The sequence below is a fragment of the Xyrauchen texanus genome, chromosome 7, assembly GCF_025860055.1.
Source record: "Xyrauchen texanus isolate HMW12.3.18 chromosome 7, RBS_HiC_50CHRs, whole genome shotgun sequence".
NCBI lineage: Eukaryota > Metazoa > Chordata > Actinopteri > Cypriniformes > Catostomidae > Xyrauchen > Xyrauchen texanus.
This window is the reverse complement of record NC_068282.1, coordinates 13,941,337-13,954,430: the sequence shown is the minus strand read 5'-3', so window position 1 is coordinate 13,954,430 and position 13,094 is coordinate 13,941,337. Positions and strand designations below refer to the sequence as shown.

At 37.8% G+C, this 13,094-nt stretch overlaps 1 protein-coding gene across 6 annotated transcripts in view; it reads left to right on the top strand.

Moving 5' to 3' along the window:
* The window catches only part of LOC127646169 (calcium-dependent secretion activator 1-like), a 154,676-nt gene that overhangs the window by 19,618 nt on the left and 121,964 nt on the right, over nt 1-13,094 (top strand). The gene's annotated exons all lie outside the window — the stretch shown is intronic.

Below are 13,094 nucleotides of genomic sequence, written 5' to 3'. Positions count from 1 at the left end.
GGAATTGTTGCTCTGAAGTACTCTGAGCAAGATGCTGAGATAAGGAACACTAATATAGCACTGTGTGTTTGTCTTTGTTGATATATTTATGAGGCATTGTGAGTGTATGTTCAGTATGTGGCTTTTCTATGCTAAAGTAGATCATGAATGTGTATTAAGTGAATCTCACTTATTTCAGCCACTGTGGATTACATACTTGCCCTAATAAAGCTCCTAATGATACTTCTAATATTCATGAAAATAAGATGTCTTGCATATGATCAGTTAGAGGCAAAAATTATGTGTCATTTATGTTGCTATTCAGCACTAATTGGCCTCTCATATTTGTGCACTTTGAAGATAGACGGCTCAATTAGGAGCGAGAGAACCTAGTTTCCATAGTGCATCAGCAAATCCTAAAATGTTGATTTGGTGGTGTCCAAAGGAATATGTTGAATTTTGATGCTTTAATTGGGCTTGTTCCTACAGATTAAGAACCCATAACAGGAATGAAACAGGCATCCAAAAAAGCTAAACTGAAATTCATAGATTAACATGAATTTACTACTGGAGATCCAACAGTTGTAATGGTGGTGGCCATTTATTAAGCATTTAAAGAAATTACTGGGTGTTGATTTATTACAAGTTTTTGGACACAATGATATGTATGGAATAATGTACTGTTAGCTGGTCATTATTGCAAAATAAAGTCCTTCTGGGTAGGGTTGCAGCGGTATACCGTTTTCACGGTATACCACTGTTTGAAAATGGACCGTTATCATACCATGTACATTTGCTTTTCTACGGTATTGAGAAAAAAATGCAACCGGACGGAGAATCTCACGTGCACGTGCGCATCTCCTTTATTCCCTGTCTGCCTGTCAGACTCGTCAACTTGCAACACGCACGCGCGCACAGCGGAGAAAATGTCTGAGAGAAGCAAGGCGAGGGGGTCTGACATGAGTTTGTGTGTGACTTAAAGCAGTGTTTCTCAACTGGTCTATTCGGACTGGGTCGCGGACAGCAGGGAAAGAATAGGCAATTGCAGAATAGTTCCATTAGTCACAGATACACTTCAGAAAATTGAGTACACAACTATTTCTTGGCTTAAAAGATACAAAAACCAAATCAATGCGGAACATTGTATCTCAAAAGTAATACAATGAGCTTCTGCCATATACAACAAAAGTAATACAATAATACAACATTCTATATTTGGGATACAAACACTCTTCCAATGCAAAGAAATAAGCCACTTTGCTTTCAGAATACACCCATGTCTCCCAATTATATAAATTAATTAAATAAACAAAGGTGCTAGTGGTATTCTACTTCTTCACCTTCCCAAATGCTATGGTATAAAGAACCTTTAAATATTTTTGCACCTGAAACACGTGTCGGATATTTTCATTATATTTAATACAACCAGAGTTATGCAAGTCTCCATCAACTATTTATTTTGCAGCAATTTCAAACTCAAACAAAATTATGTCTGGGCTTCCTTACATGCTTCCATCCAGTCATCCATCTGAATGTCCAAATTTAGATCCACTCTCCAAGCCTCTAATTTGGAGTGTGTAGAATAATTTGAGCCTGACACCACCATGCTGTATTATAATGAAATTAAACATTTACTGAAACTAGACGGCGATGGTATGTCAAAAGAATAATTTTTGGATTTAAATAGGACATTTATTATTTGTATATATTTAAAGAAATGCGTTCTAGGGATATTGTATGTACTTTCTTAAATGAAATAAGTTTATTGTCAATTTATAGATCTGCCATCTTTCTGATCACCTTATCTGCTCAAATCTTAAAGCCTGCATTAAAACCTGGTTTAAACTTAGTATTTCCCCAAATGGGACTAAAACAAGTTAAAGGATTGGAGACACCTAGGTATCTTTTCATATCATATTGTACCATACATTTATCATATTCAAAACTATACATTTATACATGGGATATACATTTAAAGGCAGGCCAGATTTGACAGCAGAAGATTCTATATTCATCCAAGGTAGACAGTAAAAAAAAAAAAACATTATGGTTCTAAGTTGGGCAGCCCAATAGTACCTCTGTGTACTATTGGAACACTGGAGACCTCCTCTATCATATGGCAAGAAAAGTGTATTTATATGGACCAAATGTTGATGACCCTTCCTTTTTTCATTCCTTCTTCACCTCACTGTCTGAGTATACAGACAGTGTATTGATTATTGGAGGGGACTTCAACATGGTAATGGACCCTACAGCTGACAGGCTTAGTAATGCAGGTAACTATCGAAACTGGCAATCTGTTAATACAGTTAAACAATACATGGAGGACCTGGGACTATGTGACGTCTGGCGTTCTTACCACCCCAATCTTAAAGAATATACTTTTTTTTCTTCAGTTCATCATTCATACTCTAGATTAGATTACTTCTTAGTTAGCAACTCTTTAGTGAGTGAGTTATCTGACATTCAAATTCACCCGATCATCGTGAGTGACCATGCCCCAGTTTCTTTCAACCTGAGGAATAAATCAATTAACTTACCCTCTAGGAACTGGAGATTCAATTTGGCATTGCTTAAAGACCCTGAGTTTATCAGTTATTTCAAAAGAGAATGGTCTAATTATTTAGAAAACAATGACACACCAGGAGTCTCAGCAGGTATCCTATGGGAAGCAGGGAAGGCAGTGATGAGAGGAAAAATAATTTCTTTTGCATCATATAAAAAAAAGAAGGAAAATGCAAATATGTCAGAATTAGAATTAAGAATTAAATCACTAGAGGACATCTACAATACATCACCGGAAGAACAGATGCTTAAGCAAATAAGGAAAGCTAAATTTGAATTAAATGAAATAATCAATAAGAAAACACAGTTTATGGTACAACGGTTACGTTTGGAGCAGTTCGAACATAGCAACAAATCTGGAAAATTTTTAGCTAACCAATTAAAAACTAACAAAGAAAAATCAACAATTAATTCAGTAAAAGACTCAGCAGGTAATATCGTACATGAGCCTAATGCAATAAATGACACTTTTAGAAACTTCTATAGAACTCTGTATTCATCCGAACTAGATCCATCAGACAGCGACATCCAGAAATTCTTGGACAACATAAACCTTTCAAAATTAAATGAAGAACAAGTCATAGCCTTAGATTCTCCCCTTACAGTGGCAGAGCTACATGAAGCCCTTAAACATATGTCTTGCAATAAAGCTCCCGGACCAGATTTAATTTAATTTAATTTAATTTTGACCAATTGTCACACATTATACATACATTTCTGCATATACATGGTGAAATTATTTATTTTTCACATATCCCAGCTAAGCTGGGGTCAGAGTGCAGGGTCAGCCATGATACGGCGCCCCTGGAGCAGATAGGTTCAAGGGCCTTGCTCAAGGGCCCAACAGTGGTGTCTTGGTGGTGTTGGGGCTTGAACCCACGACCTTCTGATCAGTAACCCAGAGCCTTAACCGCTGAGCCACCACTGCCCCAGATGGCTTCCCAATAGCACCAACTAGGACAATTCTGGCACCAACTTTTTTCAAAATGGTCACACAAATTAAAGAAGAAAACTACTTAACATCAACCATGAACTCTGCAAACATTATCGTACAGTTAAAAACTGGCAAAGATCCTACATTACCATCTAGCTATCGCCCCATATCATTGATAAATGTTGACCTTAAAATAATCTGCAAAACCTTAGCAGGAAGGTTAGAGAAAATAACTCCTTTTATAATTCACCCTGACCAAACAGGTTTTATAAAAGGCAGACATTCCTCTACAAATATGCGTAGATTTATTAACTTAATAGATTATTCCAACATTAATAATTTAGAAACAACTATAGTATCTTTGGATGCGGAAAAAGCCTTTGACAGAGTTAATTGGAAATTTCTATTAGCTACTTTAAGTAAATTCGGATTTGGATCAACTTTTATTAACTGGATTAAGATCTTATATAAATCTCCTAATGCAAGAGTTAGGACAAATGATCAAAACTCTTCTAGCTTCAATTTGCAGAGAGGCACTAGGCAGGGATGCCCTCTTTCCCCATCGCTTTTTGCCATCTTTATAGAACCTTTAGCAATGGCAATCAGACAAAATCAGTATATTAAAGGTGTTTGGTCCTTAAAGAATGAACATAAGATAAGCCTTTATGCTGATGATGTTTTATTATTCCTTCAGAACTCACATACATCCTTTTCTGAAACAATCTCAGTAATCAATAAGTTCTCATCTTTGTCCAATTATTCTATTAACTGGTCAAAGAGCACCGTCCTACCGATCAATTGTAGGTTTCAAGGGCCATCCAGTATAGCGTTACAATCAGGCAATATAAGATATCTTGGCATAAACATCTCTTCCAGATTGTCGGATTTATTTCAGTTAAATCACACTCAGCTACTGAAGACCATAGAAGACGATCTTGCTCGGTGGAAATCTTTACCCATCTCACTCATGGGTAGAGTTGCCACCATAAAAATGATGATCTTAACTAAAATTAATTACTTGTTCTCTATGGTTCCTACGAAACCTCCTTATACGTGGTTTAGATTACTAGAATCACATATTTCTCAATTTCTCTGGAAGAATAAACCCTCTCGAATCAGCCTGAAAACTCTACAGAAAACTAAAGACAGGGGTGGACTAGACTTCCCTAATTTTCATCATTACTTCTTAGCAAATAAGTTACAGTATATTTCTAAATGGCTCAAACCTAGTGCATCAGATGAAATATGGATGGATATAGAGCAAGCACTATGCGGAAACATGGACATTTCTAATCTATTGTATTTTAGCTCAAATATTAAGTCTCATAAGTGCTTTAAGAGCATTAACATCAGTACTTGTTTGACAGCCTGGTGGGAATTTCTTAAAAAAACAGACTCTTCAATGTTCCCATGTAGGCTCACCCCTATATGGAATAATCCTGATATCACACTAAACAAAAATATGATTAATTTTATCCAATGGAAAAACAAAGGAATTAAACATCTAGAGCATTTAATTCATAACTGTAACTTTTTACCATTTCAAAAAATCACCTCACAGTATGGGATAAGTAATAACAGATATTTAGAATATCAACAACTCAAATCAGTAATAAGTAAAAAATTCCCTCTTAAGCAAATAAACCTGGAACTCCCACCAAGTGTTATAGAATTCAGGAGCCTTGGCACTCCAAAGCTACTATCGAAAATATATAGAGTCATTTCCAAACTAGATGATACAATCTCGTTACCAATTGCAAAATGGGAGTCGGATCTATCACTGAATTCCACCAATCAGTTTTGGTCAGAAATAATATTAAATAACTTCAATATGATTGATAGCTTAAATCTACAATTCATACAATACAAAATCCTTCATAGAACTTATTACACAGGACAAAGGATGTTCAAGATGGGTTTTAATCAATCAAATATTTGCACGCAGTGCACAAGTAATACAGCAGACGATTACATGCATGCCTTGTGGTTTTGTACACCAGTCCAAAGATTCTGGACTAAGGTTTGTGAGGACTTATCAATATGGCTTAAGTGTAATATACCTACTTGCCCAAAACTATGTATATTAGGGGATTTAAATGATATTAATATGGAGATCGACAAAGCACACATGGTCCTCACCACACTATCTGTTGCAAAGAAAACTATCCTTTTGAATTGGAAAACTAAAAATAATCTTAGCATTAACCAGTATAGAAATCTCTTGTCTGATCATATCAGTCTGGAGTCCATGCTTGCTTTTAACAAATTTCGATCGGCTGACTTCGACTCTCTCTGGGCCCCGCTGATTAATTATGTCACTTAGTAGGAGGGAAGGGATATATGTTCTGCCTTAAAAAGAAAAAGTGTTATGTGTATCAATTTGTATATGGTTAATCCGAATATAACATATTGTGTATGTACTTAAAAAAGATATTACAGTTTCTGGAATAAAAAAAAAAATATATAAAAATAATAATAAAGTTGTCCTCCGAAGAGGGGGGGTGGAGGTGGGGAAAAAAAAAAAAAAAAAAAAGAAAAGTGTATTTAGTTAATGTAATTTCTCTGTCAGTCTCATATTAACATGCTAGAACTTTTGGAATGATTCATTTAGAATCCAGATTACATGTCTACTTACCATACAATAAAAAATTCATTTGACAATTAATGTTCAATTAATGTTCAATTAATCAGAATCAAGTATTCCAGATGTGCCATTTATGCCATAAAAAATTAATAAAAAATAAAAATGATATATATATGTATTAGGGCTGTCAATTTAACGTGTTAATTCAGTGCGTTGAAAAAAATAACGCAATTAATCGCAATGCCACCGTGTAAGGAATACTCCTGAGAAATGCAAGCTTGTAGTGCCACCTGTTTACTCCAGAAGGCAGTAAGTGAAATGTCAGCTTTATGGGCAACTCAGTTTATACAGTGAGGAAATTACTTCAGCAGCAGAACAACACAAACATGCATTACATTCTTGCGTTCAAAACACTCGAAGGAGCGCAAATACAAACTAAGTGATCTCAAGATGTGTTCTAAGTATTAAACTCTATTTAACTTGACACAGTAACCTAAAACATTTATGTTTGTGACGCAGCACACCCGAGACACTACATAAGCATGTCTGACGCAGATGTAAATTGATGGGTCCTTAAACAAGCCCTCATAATAAATCTTGAACTGACTGACAAATTCACTTGTGAAATGGATTGTTGTGAACTGTATGCCAATGATTGACTTATGTTCAATAATATGGTAGTAAACAATACATTTTATTCTAAAGCCGCTTTTTGTATCGTCTTATTAATGATTAACTCTTCAGCCACAAGAATGTAATGCATTTTAATTTTCTGAATATAATTTTATTTTATATATATATATATATATATATAAACCTAACCCCACTCAAAAAATATATTTAAACATATTTTTTAAGATTTATACATTTTATTTGCATAACAATTTCCATCAAAATTAACTGTGTAATCTTTAACAAAATTAAATTAATTAAACTTGAAATAACTACGTTTTTTATTTTATTTAATTTTGTTCAAGATTACTCAATTCAATTTGATTGAAAAATGGAAAATGGTAAAATCTTGTAAATCTTGAAAATAGTTTTTGAGTGCATGATTTTAAATGGAAAATTAGTTGTGTACCAAGGAAGAAAAGAAACATCAGGGTTTCTGAACAAGCGTTCTTATGATTTTTCCTAAGTTTAACTTAACCCTAACCTAAATCTAAATCTAACCATATAGTCTTACCCCTTACCAAAACCCTAAACTTAACGATATTTTAATAGAAAAATAACTTTAGAGAAATAAATAAATAAATAAAAATGGAATGAGTAACTACATTTGTTTACAGCCATTTCCTTTTTTTAAATTAAATGTTGGATAGAAGGCAAGGTAAATATATTGGACTGTGTTATATTGATTTGAAATTCTGTTTATTGATTTTGTAAAAGCCAAGTCAGATGATATCTTACAATTTTGCCATTTGGTACAAATTATTACTAGTTTCATGAGACTGTGTTGGGCTGTCCATAGATTTTGGAGACAAGGGAGAGCGTGCACATCAGCCATTTTGTCACTGTTATCATCTGATGCAGATCAGATGGCCAAATATTGTCTTATTAATTGGGCTGGCAAATTAATTGGATTTGACTAGTTTTGAGCCAAAACAGTAGTTTGGATAAATAAGATGTCTGCAGGGTTTGTTTTCATGCCTGGAGGCTTTGAGAGTAGGATGAAAGGAAGTAGCATTAGCAGGAGTGAAAGAGGAGGATGGTGAAACAGTCTAGTGTGATGAACAGCAGTAGCTACTAGCTGTTGTGGCGCTCCAGCAGTGTTCTTGGGGAGATCTGCCTAGACCCTTATTCTAAAGCATGTGACAGTATTTTCTCATCTCATCGCCGCACACACCCACTCTTCCCCTCGTGAACCATTACACACACTCTTCCCCTCCCTCCCACCCAGCTTTCCATACCCTATAATCCATTAAGTAGCACTACCACTCCTTCCCTTCTACCCCCCCCTCCTCTCTCTCTCTCTTCCTCTATTTCCAGGCAGGATGATATGACCTTCTGTTTTTCTCAAGGTTTTTATTTCGATGATGAATGTGAAAGAAGAGAACATCCTTTGCCACCCTCATATTTTGGCACGAAAGCATCTGTTTTTCTCTCTCTCTCTTTCCCATTGTGGATGGGAGATTGTCATAGTTTATCTGCTCAAGCTTAGGGTTGGTATATTGCAGGGCTCCAGACTAAAAAAATTACTTAGGAGCCTTTGGCTCCTTAGCTGAAACATTAAGAAGTTAAATGGCTGTTTTTAGTCGCCAAATTACAGAATTGCTATATTTAGAATGCTGTTCAGAAACAAGATAGAAAGCCGAAGAAAAGGAAGACAGCTGATAACCTATTAGTCGGAGGTTTAATAAACAGCATATATAGTTGTGAAGATACGTTTGCATTCCCGTTTGTCTCATAAATATTCACACCCCTTTCATAATTTGTACAAATATAAGAGATAAAATATTTTTTAAATTAGTACTGCTCTTAAGAATCTACATTACAGATAATTACATAAAGTATATATGCATAGTAGTATGTAGTATATTTAGTATGTATGTTGTCTTCTTGAGCATCAATGAATGTTTGCACCTTGTGTAATAGTTGTGTACAATTCCCTCAGTTGTCCTAAGTGTCAAAAGCTTGATCTTATGTTATATATATTAGGTCTGTCAATCGATTACAATTTGTAATCGAATTAATTACATGATGTCTCAATTAATCGCGATAAATTGCATTTAATCGCATATACAAATATTTGCTGAGAGAGCCCCTCATATAACAATAATTCAATATATGATTAAATAATTATACTTAGTTATCTTTAAATATTAAATATTATATACATATATATATATTCAGATAATTAAAATGCATTACATTCTTGTGGCAGAAGAGTTAATCATTGATAAGACAATACAAAAAAAGGCTTTAGAATACAATATGTTGTTTACTACCATATTATTGAACATAAGTCAATCATACAGTTCACAGCAATCCATTTCACAAGTGAATTTGTCAATCAGTTCGAGATTTATTATGAGGGCTTGTTTAAGGACCTGTCAATTTCAACAAGCATCAGACATGCTTGAGTAGCATCTCGGGTGTGTTGTGTCATAAACATAAAATGTTTAGGTCACTGTGTAGAGTTAAATATAGTTTAATACTTAGAACACATCTTGAGATCCCTTAGTTTGAATTTGCGCTCCATCAAATGTTTTGAACGCAAGAACATAACGAATGTCTGTTTTGTGATGTCTGTTTGTTTTCTTATGCTTCACTGTATAAACTGCGCTTTGCCACACAGCTGAAATTTCAGTTGCTGCCTTCTGGAGTAAACTGGTGGTACTATAAGCTTGCTTTTCTCAGGAATCTTCCTTATTACAATCCTGGGTCATTGCGTTTAATTGCGTTCATTTTTTTAACACGTTATTTTTACGGGTATAAATGAGGGGGCGCGCATACCGCTCATTCAGATTTTCTCTTCGGAGCCGAGCGGTCGCTGTTTCATTGAGAAATAAGCGAGCTGAATTCCCATGGTTTCCAACCTCTGTTGGATCCTTACGCTGCATTACAGTGGCTTTCTCCCCTCTCTGAACAGGTGCACTGTAGAGATCGCCCCTGGGCGCTTCAGCAAATCACTTAGAGTGTATTCTAAAAGAGAATTTTCCCCCCTAAAAGTCTATATTCTACACATCTTTTTAAAGATGCCATTCCGGTTGTGTATTATTCCTGGATGTGGTCGATATCTCTCACCTTCAGATGGCCACGATCACTGCCTTTCACAATAGTATCCAGCTGTAGACCCGCAGCACCACCAGTTTCAGAACCCCAGTTTCAGAACCCCAGCGCCAGAACCTGAAGTGAGGGGCGGAGCTTACGTTCGAAACCGAGTAGCGCCACCTAACGTTTTGGAGAGCACTTTGCTTTTATTACAAACGAAACATCATACGTTATACGTATGTTATAATGATTCTTTAAGGTACAGTACAAGCATTTTAAAACATTGATCTTGTGTAATATAATTGTATATAGTTATCCGTTTCATTGTATTATGAGAGTTACTTCCTGATCATGATGGTGAAAAAAAATGCTTGAAACTTATGGGCATTTTATATAAAATATACTTTATTTCACAAGAACATGTGCAGCATGCATTTTTCTTTATGTAAAATAAAACATGTCAAAAAACTAAAAAGAGAGAAAATTCAGCATAATTTTAAAAGAAACAATAAAAATATATACAACAAATGACCAATTCACCCCTAGGCCCATTTTATCATGACAATCCTGTATAAATTAAACTTAAAATGTATCAAATAAGGAATTCACTCTCAGGCCCATTTTGTCCTTACATTCTTGCTAAAATAACTCCATGTCATCCCTGAACACAAAATGAAATAGAAAGGGCTCTCTGGAAGCTTCTGACTGTTCCAGGAGATTGTTGTGGCCTTTTCCTTGTGGTCTCATTCATTCAAATGTCTCTACAGAGATGAAAGCACACAATAATCTCAACAAAAACCCTCAACTATAAGGTAACATTAACTCACAAACAATGCATATAACAGAGGAACGTGGAACAAACACTTTAACACCTTCACAAGATGTCTTCAAAACGTCACTGCAAGGCTCATTTACAACAAGCAAAATGTATCGAACCATCCGTAGAATTTTTTTTTTAATACAGTAAAGTATGACAACATATTCAAGCTTCATTAAGATGATAAAGTTATGCACAAATTGAATTTTTTTTTTAATACAGTAAAGTATGACAAAATATTCAAGCTTCATTAAGATGAAAAAGATATGCACAAATTAAATATTTAGCAGATAAACGCTGAACTTAATATATGCGATAATTTTTCACAACATGATGTCAAAAACGTTACACAACTCACCATGCTCTCCGCCATGCTTGTCTCATTGTCAATAACGCCGCCCCTCACTTCAGGTTCTGGCGCTGGGGTTCTGAAACTGGGGTTCTGAAACTGGTGGTGCTGCGGGTCTGCAGCTGGATATGTCTCGCCTTTCATGCACGGCAAGACATCTTTCATGGACGGCAAGACATCTCATTGCGAGGACATGACCATGGCAACGCTGCAGTTGCGGCTCGCCTTCGGGTATGAGGCCAGCACGGCGAGCACTGGGGGTTATTCGGGGACCACAATGGGACCACCTCCGCTGTGTAAATCCCTGCAGACCTCCCATTCCCTGGCACGCTCGTTTGCTCCGGCTTCTGGATGAGTGCACCGGCTCGTCTCAGGGCGAGTTAGACTTCTTGTTCGGTGCCCGCGAAGGTGATGAGTTCTCGAGCATAGCATCAGAGAGCGGGCTCGTCCAGTTGGATGCAAAAGCCTTGGCCGGGCTTTCCCCTTTGGGTGAGGTCACCCAGTCCCACGCTGATGCGAAAATGACGGATGTGCTTTCCCGGGCAGCCGCGAGCATCGGGCTAGAGTGGAAATCTCCACTCTCCCTGAACCCTTGCGGCTCGACGATTGGTATCTGGGCTCACAACCACACACCACCCCACCCCGCCCCAGTTCCTTTCTTCCCGGAAGTGCATGAGGAGCTGACATGATTGTAGACGGCACCTTTTACTGCCCAGTTCCGATCGTTCGGCTCCACTGCCCTCACTACCCTCGATGGTGGGGCGGCCAAGGGCTACTCTGTGATGCCTCCAGTGGATAAGGCGCTCGCGGTGCACCTATGCCCGCAGAGCGTCGCCACCTGACACGGGCGCCCGAAGCTCCCATCAAGCGCCTGTAGGTTTATGTTGTCCCTGGTGGCCAAAGCTTACGTGCCGCTGGACATGCTGCCTCTGCCCTGCACGCTATGGCTCTCCTGCAAGTCCACCAAACCAAGGCGCTGAACGACCTGCACGAGGGTAGTCCTGCCCTGGGATTGATGCAGGAATTGCACTCGGCAACCGAACTCCCTTTTCATGATGAAAGTCACAGCGTTGTCTCTCAGGCAGGCGATGTCCACCTTGTGGTCCAGGAGCACCACTTTTGGCTCCACCTGGTCGAGATGAGAGAGGCCAACAAGGCATGGTTCCTTAACGCCCCAGTAAGTCTGGGTCAACCGGCCAGGTATATTGCTTGCGCCTAGCACCTTTCACCTCTTTTGAGCTGAAGATGTGCGTTGTTGATTCCCAGTAGTGTTCACAAATGTGTTCCCTGATTGATTTTCTCCTATCCCTATGGCAGATGAGTTTGCGGAGAAACTCACTGCCAGCCCAGTACTTGTGCTAACTAAGCCCCGTACTGTGATAGGTGCTCCGCATGCACTGGTTCCCCATAGGCAACCCCTTGCGACATATATTCAGCTGAAAACGTTTCCCTGTTGGCAAACTGCATCTTCCTTGGGCAGACGCCTTTTGACAAAACACGGCAAGACCATGTGACGTATTTCCACTTAATACCCCCCAATGGCGTCCCGGTCGGTTAGCGAATTATCTCTTTTCTGGGGATAAAAAGAAAAAAAGAGAGAAAAGAGGCATGAATAGGAAAAGCCTGTCCCTGTCCTTTGGGTTGTCGACTCATCCCCAAAAGGGCTGTTCGACACTCATACTAGCATCATATAATTATAATTATTATAGATATAATTGTTGTAGCTATGATGCCAAGCCCTACTCTGAGTGCATCTTTTCTGTCAGAATGGGGAATATCTCTTTACAGGGAGCCATCTTACAGAGTCTGCATGTCACATGGCACAAGTTCTTATTTTTAGCTGGATTAGTGGAGTTTCAGGCAAGTGCTTTCAACCACTCACACGTTTGTTCTCTCTCAGAGACCGACACACACACTCCCATAATCTCTAACACTGAGCACGCTTTAGCTTGCTGTCTCTCACACACTCAAATATCTCTCTGTCTCATACTACAAAGATACCTCTCAGCTCACATATGAGCACCCAGGCACTCTCCCTGTCTTTCCATCACACAATACTTTTTGCGTTGCCAATTATTTCCTCCACGTTTACCCTTTACATCACTTTTTCTTGTCTTGCGTGCTTCTGTCAGGGAAAAGGTTTGACTTAATC